The sequence below is a fragment of the Triticum dicoccoides genome, chromosome 4A (assembly GCF_002162155.2).
Source record: "Triticum dicoccoides isolate Atlit2015 ecotype Zavitan chromosome 4A, WEW_v2.0, whole genome shotgun sequence".
Taxonomy (NCBI): domain Eukaryota; kingdom Viridiplantae; phylum Streptophyta; class Magnoliopsida; order Poales; family Poaceae; genus Triticum; species Triticum dicoccoides.
The window spans coordinates 94,502,006-94,521,324 of record NC_041386.1 but is presented as its reverse complement, the minus strand read 5'-3'; the positions used below and the strand labels follow the sequence as shown (position 1 = coordinate 94,521,324).

General features: G+C 48.4%; 1 long non-coding RNA gene across 1 annotated transcript; it reads right to left on the bottom strand.

Annotated features, from left to right (window-relative positions):
- Positions 1-18,324: 18,324 nt before the first annotated feature.
- Positions 18,325-19,313, bottom strand: LOC119288729. Its single transcript, XR_005141263.1, has 2 exons — positions 18,788-19,313; positions 18,325-18,655 (listed from the first exon to the last, which is right to left on the bottom strand). It is a non-coding gene; the product is annotated as an uncharacterized LOC119288729 (long non-coding RNA).
- Between the last annotated feature and the right edge of the window lie 6 nt (positions 19,314-19,319).

Genomic DNA, 19,319 nt, shown 5'->3' with positions numbered 1-19,319 from the left:
TAAAAGCTGCTAAGGCTTCGGCGTCCGGACAGTCGACTATTTGGTTCCTTTTGGTGAGGAACCTGTTCCAAAGCTTTCGGGCGGACTCTCCAGGTTGTTGGATTATATGACATAAATCGTCTGCATCTGGAGGACGAACATAAGTCCCTTGAAAATTGGCCCGAAAAGCGTCCTCGAGCTCCTCCCAACTTCCAATTGAGTTTTCGGGGAGGCTTTTCAGCCAGTGCCTGGCTGGCCCTTTAAGCTTGAGGGGCAAGTATTTAATGCCATGGAGATCATCTCCACGAGCCATATGAATATGGAGGATGAAGTCCTCTATCCAGACTCCAGGGTCTGTGGTTTCGTCGTACGCCTCTATGTTCACCGGTTTGAATCCTTCTGGGAATTCGTGATCCAGCACCTCATCAGTGAAACATAGTGCGTGTGCAGCACCCCTGTATTGGGATGTGCCATAGTGTTCGGACGGTTGTAGTATTCGGTGTTGGTTGTGTACCGTAGCGCGCTTCCTAGATCCACATATAGATTTGGTCGCGCCGGATTTTTGATGCAAGTTTTCACGTAGAACGTGTGTTGACTTATGCGTGACTTTGTTAGCCGCTCTATCACGTTCACAGGGTGGTGGATCCGGCCAGTTGGCCGTATCACTTATCGGCTGTATGGGCTCTAAGGCCTCATCGTCGAATTCTGGTAATAGCTTCGCTTTGGATAGCTATTTGGGTGGTAGCTTCTACCATACTTTGTTACTTTGTTCCACTTGCTATTGAGCGTATCTTGTGCGACCTTGAGCCCTTGCTTCTATTTTTTCAGGCTTCTCGCTATGGCAGTAAGCCTACTGCGGAGGTTTTCTTGCTCCAAGTGTGTTTCCGGGATGATGGGTGCATCTTCGTCCAGACTGTTGTCTTCCCTAGACAGGGATTGATGAGGCTTATCTTCGGCGTCATCGTGTTCGGATGTCGGATCCGTACTATGTTTGCAATTTGCATCTTGATCATTTTCTGCCACCGGGGTGGTGCAATTGTCGTCTTTTCTAGAGTCGAGTGGACTATTATTATCGTTGTTTTTGCTATGGCAGGACTTAGGGCGGCGCCGCTGACGTCGGCGATTGGGTTGCTTCTTGGAGGGGTCATCCTCCGCTTTCTCGTCGCCATTGGCTTCGTTGGGGTGTCCACCATGTACACGTCATGTGATGAAGTAGCGGTCCGGCGCCCTGCGGGCGGTGGTTCCGGTTCGTCTCCTGTATCGTCGTCCATACCGTTGATGTCTTCGGAGTCGAAGTCGAGCATGTCGGTTAAATCATCGACAGTGGCTACTAAGTGGGTGGTGGGTGGGCAGCGAATTTCTTTGTCGTCCGCATCCCATTCTAGCCGGACATAGTTCGACCAAGGTTCTCGTGACAGGGAGAGAGACCTTAATGAATTTAGCACATCTCCAAAAGGTGAGTGCTGAAAGATATCCGCGAAGGTGAACTCCATGATCGGCGCCTAGTCGGACTCGACGGGCACGGATATGAGCGGCTCGGAGTCCGTGGCCGAGGATGAATCCAATGGTTCGGCAACACGGCTCTCGTAATGGGTGAAGTCAGTATCTGGCTCTATCGCCACTGAGAGTGCGGCCTCCATGGCGGGGTCCATCCCTCCGCTCTCGGATGGCGCGACTTGCTCCGGATTGATGGACGGAGTAGTTGCGGATGCCATCTCCCGAACACTGTCCGACGGTAGAGTTACGTCTTGCTCGCCGTGACTGCGCGGCGCGTCCGGCATGGGCTCGAATCTGTTGAAGATCAAGTCTCTTCGGATATCGGCCGTGTAGTTCAAGTTTCCAAATCTGACCTGATGGCCACGGGCATAGCTCTCAATCTGCTCTAGATGGCCAAGCGAATTGGCCCACAGTGCAAAGCTGCTGAATATGAAGATCTGTCCGAGGAGGAAAGCCTCACCCTGGACCGCATCGCTGGCGATGATCGAAGGAGTCATCAAGCCTTATGGTGACGACACATAGGAACTCTCAATGAAAGCACCAATGTCCGTGTCAAAACCGGCGGATCTCGGGTAGGGGGTCCCGAACTGTGCTTCTAAGGCGGATGGTAACAGGAGGCAGGGGACACGATGTTTACCCAGGTTCGGGCCCTCTTGATAGAGGTAATACCCCACGTCCTGCTTGATTGTTCTTGATGATATGAGTATTACAAGAGTTGATCTACCATGAGATCAGAGAGGCTAAATCCTAGAAGCTAGCCTATGGTATGATTGTATATTGTCCTACAGACTAAAACCCTCCGGTTTATATAGACACCGGAGGGGGCTAGGGTTGCACAAGGTTGGTTACAAAGGAGAAGATATCCATATCCGTATTGCTTAGCTTGCCTTCCACGCCAAGTAGATTCCCATCCGGACACGGGACGAAGTCTTCAATCTTGTATCTTCATAGTCCAACAGTCCGGCCAAAGGATATAGTCCGGCTGTCCGGAGACCCCCTAATCCGGGACTCCCTCATGGATCCTTTCTTGAGAAGGAGTTTCTCTCGAAAGAAGTGAGTGGGAGGATAGTAGAACTTAATGAGGTAATTGTACCTTCTCCCGAATTGGAAAGTAGTTCATCACAGATATCAGTTCCAGTAATGCCTACACCAATTAGTGAGGAAGTTAATTATGATGTTCATGAAACTTCAGATCAAGTTACTACCGAACCTCGTAGGTCGACCAGAGCACGATCCGCACCAGAGTGGTACGGTAATCCTGTTCTGGAAGTCATGTTACTAGACCATGATGAACCTACGAACTATGAGGAAGCGATGGTGAGCCCAGATTCCACGAAATGGCGTAAGGCCATGAAATCTGAGATGGGATCCATGTATGAGAACAAATTATGGACTTTGATTGACTTGCCCGACGATCGGTGAGCCATTGAGAATAAATGGATCTTCAAGAGGAAGACGGACGCTGATAGTAGTGTTACTATCTACAAAGCTCGAATTTTCGCAAAAGGTTTTCGACAAAGTTCAAGGTGTTGACTACAATGAGATTTTCTCACTCATATCGATGCTTAAAAGTCTGTCCGAATCATGTTAGCAATTGCCGCATTTTATGAAATCTGGCAAATGGATGTCAAAACTGTATTCCTTAATGGATTTATTAAAGAAGAGTTGTATATGATGCAACCAGAAGGTTTTCTCAATCCTAAAGGTGCTAACAAAGTATGCAAGCTCCAGCGATCCATCTATGGACCGTGCAAGTATCTCGGAGTTGGAATATATGCTTTGATAAGGTGATCAAAGCATATGGTTTCATACAGACTTATTGTGAAGCCTATATTTACAAGAAAGTGAGTGGGAGCACTACAACCTTTCTGATAAGTATATGTGAATGACATATTGTTGATTGGAAATGATGTAGAATTTTCTGGAAAGCATAAAAGAGTGTTTGAAAGGAGTTTTTTCAAAGAAAGACCTCGGTGAAGCTGGTTACATATTGGGCATCAAGATCTATAGAGATAGATCAAGACGCTTGATAAGTTTTTTCAATGAGTACATACCTTGACAAGATTTTGAAGTAGTTCAAAATGGAACAGTCAAAGAAGGAGTTATTGCCTGTATTGCAAGGTGTGAAGTTGAGTAAGACTCAAAACATGACCACAACAAAAATAGAAAAGAGAATGAAAGCCATTTCCTATTCCTCAGCCATAGGTTCTATAATGTATGCTATGTTGTGTACCGGACCTATTATGCACCTTGCCATGAGTTTGGAAAGGGGGTACGATAGTGATCCAGGAGTGGATCACTAGACAACAGTCAAAGTTATCCTTAGTTACCTAAGAGGACTAAGGAAATATTTCTCGGTTATGGAGGTAATAAAGAGTTCATCGTAAAGAGTTACGCCGATGCAAGCCTTTACACCGATCCGGATGACTCTGAGTCTCAATCTGGATACATATTGAAAGTGGGAGCAATCAGCTAGAGTAGCTCCATGCAGAGCATTGTAGACATAAAAATTTGAAAAATACATACGGATCTGAATGTGGCAGACCCGTTGACTAAACTTCTCTCACAAGCAAAACATGATCACACCTTAGTACTATGTAGGTGTTAATCACATGGTGATGTGAACTAGATTATTGACTCTAGTAAAACCCTTTGGGTGTTGGTCACATTGTGATGTGAAATATTGGTGTTAAATCACATGTTGATGTGAACTAGATTGTTGACTACTGCAAGTGGGAGGCTGAAGGAAATATGCCCTAGAGACAACAATAAAGTTGTTATTTATATTTCCTTATATCATTATAAATGTTTATTATTCATGTTAAAATTGTATTATCCGGAAACTTAGTACATGTGTGAATACATAGACAAACAGAGTGTCCCTAGTATGCCTCTACTTAACTAGCTCGTTAATCAAAGATGGTTAAGTTTCCTGACCATAGACGTGTGTTGTCATTTGATGAACGGGATCACATCATTAGAGAATGATGTGATGGACAAGACCCACAGGTTAGCTTAGCATAATGATCGTTTAATTTTATTGCTCTTGCTTTCTTCATGTGTTATACATGTTCCTCTGACTATGAGATTATGCAACTCCCAAATACCGGCGGAACACCTTGTGTGCTATCAAACGTCACAACGTAACTAGGTGATCATAAAGATGATCTACTAGTGTCTCCGATGGTGTTTGTTGAGTTGGCATAGATCGAGATTAGGATTTGTCATTGCGTGTATCGGAGAGGTATCTCTGGGCCCTCTCAGTAATGCACATCACTATGAGCCTTGCAAGCAATGTGACTAATGAGTTAGTTACGGGATGATGCATTAAGTAACGAGTAAAGAGACTTGCCGGTGACAAGATTGAACTAGGTATGATGATATCGACGATCGAATCTCGGGCAAGTAACATACCGATGACAAAGGGAACAACGTATGTTGTTATGCGGTTTGACCGATAAAGATCTTCCTAGAATATGTAGGAGCCAATACGGGCATCCAGGTTCCGCTATTGGTTATTGACCGAAGATGTGTCTCGGTCTTGTCTACATAGTTCTCAAACCCGTAGGGTCCACACGCTTAAAGTTCAATGACGATTTGTATTATGATTTATGTGATTTGATGACCGAAGTTTGTTCGGAGTCCCGGATGAGATCACGGACATGACAGTGAGTCTCAAAATGGTCGAGAGATAAAGATGGATATATTGGAAGGTTATATTCGGATACTGGAATGGTTCCGAAGTGTTTTGGGTATTTTCCGGAGTACCGGGAGGTTACCGGAACCCCCCGGGGAAGTTGTGGGCCTTAATGGGCTTTAGGGGAAAGGAAAGAAGGGCCTCAAGGGGTGCCCCCCCCCCCCGCCATGGCTGGTCTGAATTGGACTAGGAGGGGGCGGCGCCCCCCTCTTTCCTTCCCCCCTCTTGCTCCTTTCCTCCTTCTCCTAGTTGGAATAGGAAAGGGGGGGGGGCGAATCCTACTTGGACCGGAGTCCAAGTAGGACTCCCCCCTTTGACGTGCCCCCTTGGGCCGGCCTCCTCTTCCCCCTCCTTTATATACGTGGGAGGGGGCACCCCAAAGGCATACCAAGTCTTCTCTTAGCTGTGTGTGGTGCCCTCCTCCACAGTTACATGATGTCGCTTGAAGCTACGTCGGTATTTCCCCAAAGAGGAATGGATGATGCAGCACAACGGCGGTAGGTATTTCCCTCAGATATGAAACCAAGGTTATCGAACCAGTAGGAGAACCAAGCAACACAACGTAAACAACCCCTGCACATAGATAACAAATCCTCGCAACCCGACGTGTTAAAGGGGTTGTCAATCCCTTTCGGGCAACGGTGCTAGAAATTGGTGCGTGACAGGAAAAAGTTGTAATAGATTGGATAAATGATCGCAAATAAAATAAAGTGCATCAAAGTATTTTTGGGTTTTTGGTTTAGTAGGTCTGAAAATAAAAGCTAAGGAAAATAGACCGCAAAGGCAAATATATGAGAAAGAAGACCCAGGGGTCGTAGGTTTCACTAGTGGCTTCTCTCGAGAAAAATAGCAAATGGTGTGTAAACAAATTACTGTTGGGCAATTGATAGAACTTCAAATACTCATGATGATATCCAGGCAATGATCATTATATAGGCATCACGTCCAATATTAGTAGACCGACTCCTGCCTGCATCTACTACTATTACTGCACACATCGACCGCTATCTAGCATGCATCTAGTGTATTAATTTCATGGATAATGGAGTAATGCAATAAGAACGATGATATGATGTAGACAAGATCTATCTATGTAGAGATAGACTCCATCATTTTATCCTTAGTAGCAACGATACATACATGTCATTTTCCTTTCTGTCACTGGGATCAAGCACCGTAAGATCGAACCCACTACAAAGCACCTCTTCCCATTGCAAGACAAATAGATCAAGTTGGCCAAACAAAACCCAAATATCAGAGAAGAAATATGAGTCTATAAGCAATCATGCATATAAGAGATCAAAGAAACTCAAATAATTTTCATGGATATAAAAAGATATGACTGATCATAAACTCAAAGTTCATCAGATCCCAACAAACACACCACAAAAAAAGTTACATCATATGGATATCCAAGAGACCATTGTATTGAGAATCAGGAGAGAGAGAGAGAGATGAAGCCATCTAGCTACTAACTACGGACCCGAAGGTCTACAAAGAACTACTCACGCATCATCGGAGAGGCACCAATGGAGGTGGTGAACCCCATCTGAGATGGTGTCTAGATTGGATCTGGTGGTTCTGGACTCTGCGGCGGCTGGATGAATATTTCGTCGACTCTCCTAGGGTTCTAGAAATATTGGGGTATTTATAGAGCAAAGAGGCAGTCCGGGGGCACCCGAGGTGGGCACAACCCACCAGGGCGCGCCTGGGCTTCCTGACGCGCCCTGGTGGGTTGTGCCCCCCTCGGGGCACCCCCCAGGCGCAGTCTGGGCCCGTTGTGTTCCTTCTGGCCCATAAAAATTCTCCCTAAAGTTTTGGGGCATTTGGACTCCGTCTGATATTGATTTTCTGCGATGTAAAAAACACGGAAAAAACAGGAACTGACACTTGACACTATGTCAATAGGTTAGTACCAAAAAATGATATAAAATGATTATAAAACATCCAAGATCGATAATATAACAGCATGGAACAATAAAAAATTATAGATACGTTGGAGACGTATCATTACACACCTCGGTCATGTCGTCGTAGTGCTTTGGCGAAGCCCTGCGCCGGTAACTTCATCATCACCGTCAACACGCTGTCATGCTGAGGGAACTCTCCCTCGTCCTCAACTGGATCAAGAGCACGAGGGACGTCATCGTTCTGAACATGTGCTGAACACGGAGATGCCGTATGTTCAGTGCTAGGATCGGTTGGATCACGAAGACATTCGACTACATCAACCGCGTTGCTAAACGCTTCCGCTCTCGGTCTATGAGGATACGTAGACACACTCTCCCCTCTTGTTGCTATGCATCTCCTAGATAGATCATCCGTGATCGTAGGAAAGTGAAATACTGCATTCCGCAACAGTAGAACCTATAGGGCCACACACTTTATGGCTAGTGGTTCATAGGAGAAGTAGGAGATGAAAGAGAATGAGCATCGAAAGTGTTCCAAAAGGTTCCGGGAGTGTCCCTGTGATACTGAGAATGTCTTTGAAGGTTCGAGAAACTTTTGGATAAATTCAAAGGGTCCCTGGTGCGTGGATGCCTTGGTAGAGCAAGTGGCAAGGCTCACAAGACGTTAGGTCGGTGCACCAAGGGTTGCCTTGGGGTTGGGGGGGGGAGCCGCAATGCAATGACTTCTAATGTTTTCGAAAACACCACGGCTATGGGAATTGCAAGTGGAGTAAAAGGAGGACTACTCCTTTTGGCTTTGGCCAACTTTGGGGAGACCCTCTCCCCAAGTTTCACACACCGACTTTCGCTCATACGTATATGCAGGAGGTGGCAACCCCTAGAACACACCAAAACCTTTGGAGGTTGTCCCCCATTGCCCAGGTGCCCGTCTCTCTCTCTCTCTCTCTCACACACACACACACATCTAGTTTTATCTAGACAGGCACGTCGCTAGGTTGTTTCTCCCTCCAAAAGGGCTACCGAACCCCTATACCGAGACGCGTGGATACATTGGAGGAGTTGTCTACTTCGACTCTAGATCGACGGATCATTTGAAGAAATTCTTCTGAATGGTATGTATAACCTAGCCGCAGGAATCATCGCGCTACACCAACTCTTCTTCCTCTACTTCAGTTGCACGGACTAGTGACTAAAATTATCATCACCCGCAACCTCGTATTGATTTTGGACTATTCGCGTGCATAAAATTTTGTTGAATAGTATTAAACATATGACACGACTCGGCTCCGTAGAGTAGTTAGGAGATGTATTTTCTGGTTGTTAGCATAGTTATCTTTTATCTGTTTATTCTCCTCTATCTCCATGTATCTCTCTAGTTGTTGAACAACCTCATATGGTATGCCTCTGCGAGAGCCGGCCTCGCCCTGAATCAATATATATCATGCGGGCTCCCATATTATGGGAGTTGAGACGCTTCTACAATTCCCACATGGTATACAGAGCAGGCCTCTTCCATAGCATCTAGCTCATCTTTCTCCATCCTCTTCATCTTCAATCCATCACCCCTCAGCCATGTCCTCCTCCACCGCAATCATCTGCTCCGGCCTCAACTACAACACATCAGAACCCCTCAGCTGGACGAACTACATTCTCTGGCGAGCCCAAGAGCGATCCCAGATTCTGGGCGCTGGCTTGTTTGGCTACATAGATCAAACCATAGAGAAGCCTTCCAAAACAATCACTAGCAAAGACAAAGATGGTAAGGAGCAGGTAGTTCCCAATCCTGACTATAATCCCTGGTTAGTTCAAGATTAGCAAATCATGGCATATCTCCTTCGTAATCTGTCCAAGGAGGTGCTTGTTCAAGTGGCTTCGCTTGAATCATCACATCCGATCTGGACTGCATTAGCAAATATGTTCTCTGCAGTCTCCTTGTCTCACGTGAACAACATCAGATCTGCCCTCACCAACGCCAGAAAGGATCTCAATCCACCTCCACCTACTTCGGGCAGATGCGCGCCCTCTCTGACGAGCTTGCGGCGGTGGGCAAACCACTCGGGGAGGAAGAGCTCATCTCCTTCATCGTAGCCGGGCTTGATATGGAATATCAACCGATCATCTCTGCACTCGACGTCCGCACCGAGCCCATCACCATCGACGCGCTCTTCTCGATGGTAGCAAACTTTGATTAGCGCATTGAGATGTTCAATGGCACTGGTGGCTTCAAGTCATCGGCAAACGCGGCCTCCAGAGGTCGCTTGGGCGGTGGCAAAGGCGGCTACCGAAACCAGAAGAACGGCGGTCACGGCGGCGGCTACCCTGGCGGTGGCGGTCAAAACCCTAGCAGCAGCTACCCTGGTGCGGGTGGCGGCGCCTACAACCATGGTGGCAGCGTCTACAACAACCACGGCAACAACGGTGGTCAAGGTGGTGGCCATCGTGGCGGCGGCGGGGGCTACTACAGCAACAACGGCCCCCTCGCCACTACTACAACAACAATTAAGGCGTTCGCTTCACGGGGTACGAGGAGTATGAAAACAAATGCCAAATCTGTAAGAAAACTAACCATATTGCGAAAGAGTGCAAGTGGCGTTATGCAGAGGACAATTGTCGAAAGAGGCGTGTTGCAGCTGCGGCAGATGCCTCATACAGAGTTGACTCCAACTGGTATCTTGACTCTGGCTCGAATGAGAACATCACCTCTGAACTTGAGAAGATGACCATGCACGAGAAGTACCAAGGCCAAGATCAAGTCCACATCGCTGAAAACGGTCCAGGTATGATGATAAGTCATGTTGGCAAGTCTATTATTCAAACCCCACATCGTGATATTCATGTAGATGACGTTCTGCACATTCCCAATGCATCAAAAAAATCTTCTGTCAGTTCATCGTATTACTCATGACAATGGTGTTTTCATAGAGTTTCATCCCTTCTTCTTTTTGATCAAGGATCAGGTCACGAGGAGGGTGCTTTATCGCGGTAGATGTGTGCAAGGCCTCTATCCGTTGATTCTCACAATTTCCAAGTTCAATAAGCAAGCCTACGGAGTCTTCAAGGTGTCTTCAGAACGATGGCATAATCGTTTAGGCCACCCATCTTTTTCCGTTGTTTATCAAATTCTTAGCAAAAATAAGCTCGCATTTGTTGACGAGCATGATCATGAAACTATTTGTGACTCTTGCCAAAGAGCAAAAAGCCACCAGTTACCATATCCTATTTCCAATAGTGTTTCAACAAAACCCTTGCAGCTTGTGTTTTGAGATGTATGGGGACCGCCCCCTTCCTCTGTTGGTCGGCACACCTATTACGTGAGTTTCATTGATGATTTTAGCAAGTATACCTGGATATATCTTCTTAAGAAATGCTCTGACGTTTTCCAAGTCTTTCTTAACTTTCAAGCTCTTGTCGAACGACAATTTGATTGCAAAATACTTGCCATGCAGTCGGATTGGGAGGGGAATACGAGAAACTTAACTCCTTTTTCCAGCGGATAGGGATTTCTCATCATGTTTCTCGCCCTCACGCTCACCAACAAAACGGTTCAGCGGAGCGCAAGCATAGGCACATTGTTGACGTTGGTCTTTCCCTCCTTGCCGGAGCATCCATGCCACTAAAATTCTGGGATGAGGCATTCCTCACCGCGGTGCACCTCATAAATATTTTACCTAGTCGTGTCATTAATCACGAGACACCCACTGAACGTCTACTAATCAAACCCGAATACTCCCATCTTCGTGTGTTTGGTTGCGCATGTTGGCCCAATCTTTGTCCCTATAATAATAGAAAACTTATGTTTCGATCCACACAATGTGTCTTTATAGGCTATAGTGCACAGCATAAAGGTGTCAAGTGTCCTGATGTAGCCACGGGACGTGTGTATATCTCCAGAGATGTCGTCTTTGATGAAACAGTGTTTCCCTTTGCCAAACTCCACCCAAATGTCGATGCATTACTTCGCAAAGAAATTCTTCTTTTGCCCTCCACCTTAACCGTCATTGATCATGGGGGAGAGAATAATAGTACTGACCAACTTGCCTCTAATCATCATATTATGCCTGAGATTACTGCTGCAGATTTAAATTCAGATGGAGAAGAAAATCGCAGTCCAAACAGACGTGATTTCATGTGCCCCCTGACCGGCGACACGGACGCAAATCGAGGAGGATCTGCCTCGGGATCCCTACAGCCGGACCCAACATCCCCTCCGGGATCCGGGTGCACAACACCTGGTCGCGCATCGGGGCCTGAGCGCCTCGAGCGGGCGTGTGATCAGGACAGTGACATCTTCGCTCCGCGCCAACCTGCTGACGACGCGTGGCAGACAGATATCCGTGCGCCTGAGCCCAGCTCGCCTGGTTGGCCCGCGTCGGCTTCACCAGGGCCCGCCACTCCGACTGGGCTGCATGCACCAGACTCGACCGGGCCCGCCACCTCGCCTCGGAGGCGTTCGCCCACAGGCGTGACAAAATCCTCCTCAGGATCTGAGGCGCCAGCACCTGAGGCTGATGCGGCTGACGGATCCCCTGCGGCTTCGCCTCCTGTGGCCTCTCCTGTGGCGCCGCGCATAAGGCTACAGAAGGGAGTCACTACTCGTTTAAATTAGAAAAATTTCTCCAAAGTTGGTATGTCCTGCACAACTGGTGAACCTAATAGTTTAATGACAGCACTTGGTGATCCTAGGTGGAAGGCGGCCATGGAAGATGAAATCATGGCGTTGCGTAAAAATAAAACATGGCACCTAGTGCCTCCTCAACCAGGCAGAAATCTAATTGATTGTAAGTGGGTCTACCCAATCAAGAAGAAGTCCGACGGTACCATAGACAGATACAAGGCAAGACTTGTAGCCAAGGGCTTCAAGCAAAGGTATGGAATAGATTATGAGGACACATTTAGTCCTGGTGTTAAAGCTGCAACAATCCGTCTTGTGCTGTCAATAGTTGTGTCCAGGGGATGGAGTCTGAGGTAGCTAGATGTCCAGAACACATTTCTTCATGGTGTTCTGGAAGAGGAAGTGTACATGAAACAACCTCTTGGGTTTGAAGATAAAGATGCACCATCCTATGTCTGCAAGCTTGATAAGGCCCTGTACGGTTTGAAGCAGGCACCCAGGGCATGGTATTCACGGTTAAGTATGAAACTTCAGTCACTTGGCTTTGTTCCATCAAAATCTGATACATCCTTGTTCATCTATAACAAGCACAAAACATCCATATTTGTTTTAATATATGTTGATGACATAATTGTCACTGGCTCTTCTGATGGAGCCGTGACAACATTGCTTAAGGATTTAGGCTCTGAGTTTTCTCTCAAGGACTTGGGAGATCTGCACTTTTTCTTGGGTATTGAGGTTGAGGGAGTGCTGGATTAGGGGGTGTCCGGATAGCCAGACTATACCTTCAGCCGGACTCCTGGACTATGAAGATACAAGATTGAAGACTTCGTCCCGTGTCCGGAAGGGACTTTCCTTGGCGTGGAAGGCAAGCTTGGCGATACGGATATGCAGATCTCCTACCATTGTAACCGACTTTGTGTAACCCTAACCCTCTCCGGTGTCTATATAAACCGGAGGGTTTTAGTCCGTAGGACAAGATACAGAACAACAATCATACCATAGGCTAGCTTCTAGGGTTTAGCCTCTCCGATCTCGTGGTAGATCTACTCTTGTACTACCCATATCATCAATATTAATCAAGCAGGACGTAGGGTTTTACCTCCATCGAGAGGGCCCGAACCTGGGTAAAACTTCGTGTCCCTTGCCTCCTGTTACCATCCGGCCTAGACGCACAGTTCGGGACCCCCTACCCGAGATCCGCCGGTTTTGACACCGACATTGGTGTTTTCATTGAGAGTTCCTCTGTGTCGTCGCCGTTAGGCTTGATGGCTCCTACGACCATCAATGGTGATGCAGTCCAGGGTGAGACCTTCCTCCCCGGACAGATCTTCGTCTTCGGCGGCTTCGCACTGCGGGCCAATTCACTTGGCCATCTGGAGCAGATCGAAAGCTACGCCCCTGGCCGTCAGGTCAGATTTGGAAGTTTAAACTACATGGCTGACATCCGCGGGGACTTGATCTTCGATGGACTCGAGCCACTGCCGAGCGCGCCGCACTGTCACGACGAGCATGATCTAGCTCTGCCGCCGAACAGTGCCCTGGAGGCCGCACCCGCATCGGCTTCACCCTTAATTCGGAGCCAACTGCGCCGATCGAGGATGGGTGGTTGGACGCCGCCTCGGGGGCTGCGATCCCAACGGCGATCGAGCCGAACACCAGCCCCGCACTCTACGAGACTCTTGACTCCAAGGAGCCAGACTCCTCTCCGGACTCCGAACCCTCCACGCCCCTGCCAATCGAATCCGATTGGGCGCCGATTATGGAGTTTACTACCGCGGACATCTTTCAGCACTCGCCTTTCGCGATATTCTGAAGAGCCCAGGCCGGACTACGGTCAGCAAGGTTGGCATTCGGATGATGAAGAAATTCAAAGCCCACCCACCACCCACTTTGTAGCCACTGTCGACGACTTAACCGACATGCTCGACTTCGACTCCGAAGACATCAACGGTATGGACGCCGATGAAGGAGACGATGAAGAACCAGCGCCTATCAGGCCCTGGAAAGCCACCTCGTCATATGACATATACATGGTGGACACCCCAAAAGAAGGAGATGACGATGGAACAGTGGAGGATGACCCCTCCAAGAAACAGCCTAAACGCCGGCGTCAGCGGCGCCGCTCAAAATCCCGCCAAAACAAATACGGTGATTCTAGCACGGGAGATAATAATACTCCGGAAAGTGCCGAAGAAAACCCCCTCCAGCAAGATTTAGCACAGAAGGATGGAGAAACCAGCCCTCATGAGAGAGCGGCAGACAAAGAGGTCGAGGACGATAATTATATGCCTCCCTCCGAAGACGAGGCAAGCCTCGACGACGACGAATTCGTCGTGCCAGAGGATCCCGTCGAGCAAGAGCATTTTCAACGCAGGCTTATGGCGACGGCAAGAAGCCTCAAGAAAAAACAGCAACAGCTTAGAGCTGATCAAGATTTGCTAGTCGACAGATGGACTGAAGTCCTTGCGGCCGAAGAGTATAAACTCGAACGCCCCTCCAAGAGCTACCCAAAGCACAGGTTGCTACCCCGATTAGAGGAGGAAGCACTTGATGCTGCCGACCGGCCACCTCGTGGCCGCGACAGAGAGGCCTCTCGGCCCTCCACTCAAGCCGCACCCCATACCAAGGCACGGGAATATGCGCCGGACTTACGAGATATGTTGGAGGACAAGGCAAGGCAAACAAGATCGATCTACGGATCGCGTGGGCGCCCCACGGCTCGAGACGGTAACCGTCACGCCGGCCACAAATTCGGCAGGGCCGAACACAGTAGACAAAGCTCATTGGAGCTATGTCATGATATAGCCCAGTACAGAGGCGCCGCACATCCACTATGCTTCACAGACGAAATAATCGATCATCAAATCCCCGAGGGTTTCAAACCCGTAAATATCGAATCATGTGATGGCACAACAGATCCTGCGGTATGGATCGAGGATTATCTCCTTCATATCCACATGGCCCGCGGCGATGATTTCCACGCCATCAAATACCTCCCACTCAAGCTTAAAGGACCAACTCGGCATTGGCTTAACAGCTTGCCAATAGGATCAATCAGTTGTTGGGAGGACCTGGAAGGCGCATTCCTGGACAATTTCCAGGGCACTTATGTGCGACCCCCAGATGCCGATGACCTAAGTCACGTAATTCAGCAGCCAGAGGAATCGGCCAGGAAATTCTGGACACGGTTCCTAACAAAGAAAAATCAAATAGTCGATTGTCCGGACGCTGAGGCCCTAGCAGCCTTCAAGCACAATATCCATGACGAGTGGCTTGCCCGGCACCTTGGATAGGAAAAGCCGAAGTCTATGGTAGCACTCACGATACTCATGACCTGCTTTTGCGCGGGAGAAGACAGATGGCTTGCTCGTAGCAACAATATGACCAAGAACCCTGGTAATTCGGATACCAGGGACAGTAGTGGCAGGTCGCGTCGCAACAAGCAGAAGCGTCGCATTAACGGCGACAATGCTGAGGATACGGCAGTTAATGCCGAATTCAGAGGCTCTAAATCCGGTCATCAGAAAAAGCCATTCAAAAGGAATCCTAGGGGCCCGTCCAGTTTGGACCGAATACTCGACCACTTGTGCCAGATACATGGCACCCCCGAAAAGCCGGCCAATCACACCAACAGGGATTGTTGGGTGTTCAAGCAGGCAGGCAAGTTAAACGCTAAAAATGAAGACAAGGGGCTGCATAGCGATGACGACGAGGAGCCCCAGCCGCCGAACAACAGTGGACAGAAGGGTTTCCCCCCACAAGTGCGAACGTTGAACATGATATACGCAACCCACGTCCCCAAAAGGGAGCGGAAGCGCGCGTTAAGGGATGTATACGCGGGAGAGCTAGTCGCCCCAAAGTTCAACCCATGGTCCTCCTGCCCGATCACCTTTGATCGAAGGGACCATCCCACTAGCATCCGTCATGGCGGATTCGCCGCATTGGTTCTAGACCCAATTATTGACGGATTTCATCTCACTAGAGTCCTTATGGACGGCAGCAGCAGCCTGAACCTGCTTTACCAGGATACAGTGCGGAAAATGGGCATAGATCCCTCGAGGATTAAGCCCACCAAAACGACCTTTAAAGGTGTAATACCAGGTGTAGAGGCCAACTGTACAGGCTCAGTCACACTTGAAGTGGTCTTCGAATCTCCGGATAATTTCCGAAGTGAGTTAATCTTCGACATAGTCCCATTCCGCAGTGGCTATCACGCACTGCTCGGGCGAACCGCATTCGCCAAGTTCAATGCGGTACCGCACTACGCATACCTTAAGATCAAGATGTTAGGACCTCAAGGAGTAATTACGGTCAATGGAAACACCGAACGCTCCCTCCGAACGGAGGAGCACACGGCGGCCCTTGCAGTGGAAGTACAAAGCAGCCTCTCCAGGCAGTTCTCCAGTCCGGCCATTAAACGACCGGACACCATCAAGCGCGCCCGGAGTAACCTACAACAAGACCGCCTGGCACGATCCGAGCAGGCGTAGCAATGCGGCCCCAACCCCAGCCCTCATAAAAATGTGACACCAGTACTTCGCGTACATAACTACGCTCTAGAAATACCATGGGTACAGGGGGAGGGGCACCATCACGGCATGCCCGAAACACGGCTTAAACCGCACCAGGGGTTGCCGATTTTTTAACTTTTTTTTTTAATTTCAGGACTCCACTCTTCAGAAAGCCTGTTCGGCAGTTCAATTGCCGCACAAACGATGGAAGAACCAGGGAAGCAGACAAGCCACGCCGCATTACGGAACTCCCAGGTGGTCTCTATCACAAGCAGTATACCTGTTTCGCATACTATTCCGCAGCTTGCCCCTGGAACAGACATGTTACATAGTCCAACCTTTTGCTTATCGCATTATTTGTATCGTTCTGCTTTGATCGCAGCCCTCTTTAATAAACAGTGCATAGCTTTTATCTATTTTTTGCATTATTCTTATATATATATATATATATATACTGAACTTCTCGTCGGAAAAAACTGCACGCGTTATTTTTTCGGTACTGTTTTCGCTCTAATTTTTTAAGCATTTATCGGAATGAGGCGTGTAATATACCATTGAAAAGCTATGGATTATGCGCAACTTTGACATGTTGAACAATTTTCGAGATTCCACACGGTTTAAGAGCAGTTTTGAAAATAGTGCGGCGGATGACGAGTGGCAGCGAGTGTTTTTTCGTGTTTTTTTCTAAACCGCTTGTTGGAATGAAGCAAATGATACGCCGTTGGATAGATATCATCGAGGCGCATCTTTTTCATATATAAATATTTCTCTAATTCATTACGGTTTAAGAGCAGTTTCAAATTTACTAAATCACGGAACTCTGTTTTTCAAAATGTTTGAAATTTTCGGTACTGTTTTTGCTCCAGTTTTCTAACCGTTTGTCGAAACGAGACATATGATACGCCGTTGAAAAGCTATGGACGAGGCGCAACTTTGTTATGTTGAAATGGTTTTGAGATTCCTTACGGTTTTAAGTTAATTTTGAAAATCGTGCGGCGGACAACGAGTGGCAGCGGCCGTTTTTCAGGAAATTTTTACAAACCGGTTGTCGAAATGATTCAAGTGATATGTTGTTGGAAAGATATCGACGAGACACAACTTTTTCATGTAGAACACTCTCTCTAATTCCTTACGGTTTGAGAGCAGTTTTAAATTTACCGAAATGCGGACACTGTTTTTCGCGACACCCAAATCGACGTGGGTACTTCATCTGGCTGAAAACCGCACTGCATCGGACGAAAAGCCGCACTGCATCCGATGGGTAAGAGAAGTGCATGGTTTCTTTTATTCAAACATAATTTTTTTCAAGGACGAGAAAGTAGAGTGCACTTCACATCGGGTGTAAATGAACCACAACATTATCAAGAAGTGAACCGCATTACTTTTTTCCGCGTCCGTAATAATTTTTTGCACTTACGGGATGAACAACATCACACGTCCGACCGCACTGCTTCAGAATGAAAACCGCACTGCATCGGACGGGCAAGCGAGCTGCATATTTTTTTTTGTCGGGCGTTATTTTTCTCATAGGAGTTTTGTTGTTTTTTTTAACTTTTTTTATGAATGAGAGTGGCCCGCTGAGACTAGGGCAAGTGAACCACATCATATATCGAAGTGCACCGCTTTACTTTTTTGTTGTTTCGCTAAATTTTTCACAATTTCATGTTAGGCATAAGTGAACAGCATCACTCTCGAAAGTGAACCACATTCGAGGACCAAACACACTTCAAGTGTTGATTTTAGTCGAGTGAGTTTTGAATTTTTTTCTTACAACGTCTTTGTAAATCAGGAAAATCAACAATAAATAACTGCAACAGTACGCCCAGCCACACTGCACTGATGACTCACCCGTACTGCAGTGCACCCGCGATGACGAGCTGCACCTGCACGAGCACTGAACCGCAACACGCGCGCCTTCGAGCTGCACGTCCACACCAAGCAAAATGCAGAAAAATGCATGCCACACACATCTGTACTGCAGCATCGCACGGCCGGAATCCAACTAGATGTGCATTGTCCTCTCACGTGCTCGCCTACTGCACCGAGGACCCAACCGAGCTGCAAGAGACACCCCGCACTGCTGCAAGTCAACTGCACTGCTGGGACAAACATGAATGAGTCCAGCGAACCGCCTTGTGTTAAGCTGATTTGTTCGGCTACCGATGCCGCACTACTTTGCCCGCACGCGCCCTATTTTGCTGCACTGCACGACTACGGATATCGAACTACATGAAGCACTCTCACCCTACAGAGAGATCCATGGAAAAAAGTACATAGGGATAAGGCACCAGTGAGCATCACGAGCACTGAAGCCGCAACGGATGCGCAAGAGAACTGCATAACGCGAGCCTTCGTCGGTGAGACCCTGCGAGCAGCATGAGGCGCCAGTGCTCTGAATCGCGAGCACATCAAATGGAAGTTGCACGCCAGCGACGCCCGATCCCATCTGCACAAAAACAATTTCTTTGTAAAAAACAAAATAAAAAGGAACTGCAGTGCACGCCTAATGGACTGCAAGCGTGAGGTGGAGAAAGGGGGCAGGGGGTGGGAGGGGAGTAGGAGTGGGATTTTGTCTTACCGGCGATGGGATCTGGCCGGAGATGCGAGGTGCAGCACCTCCTTGTCCTTCTAGTGCGCCGGTGCCGCTCGCCGTCCTTTGTGCCCCGCGCGTGCCCCCACCCGTGTGTGGTGGAGCACCCTCATCCTCCTCTCTGGCCTGCCATGGGGATGGTGGCCCGCGGCAGAGAACCTAGTGGGCAGACGAGGTAGGGGGCAGGAGCCCCCTGGGGGCAAAGGTGCGGCGGCCGGGGCGCCTGCATCTGGCGGCAGCTGGAGGTCCGCTTGATCCAGCCACGTCGGGGCAGAAGGAGGTCAACGGGGCAGGGGAGGGCTCTGGATCCGGCAACCACAGTGTAGAACGAGGTTACCGGCGCAGGGTGCTATGGATCCGACCATCGAAGCGCTAAAGGAGGTCATCAGGCGACGGCAGTGGTTTGGGGAAGCCGGCCTTGGTAGATCAGCCGCCGGCGCTCTCCATGGTGGCGGGCGCGTGGCACGGTGGGAGGGAAGTAGGATGGCGTCACGGGGGAGGGAGGTGGTGGTGCGGCGTG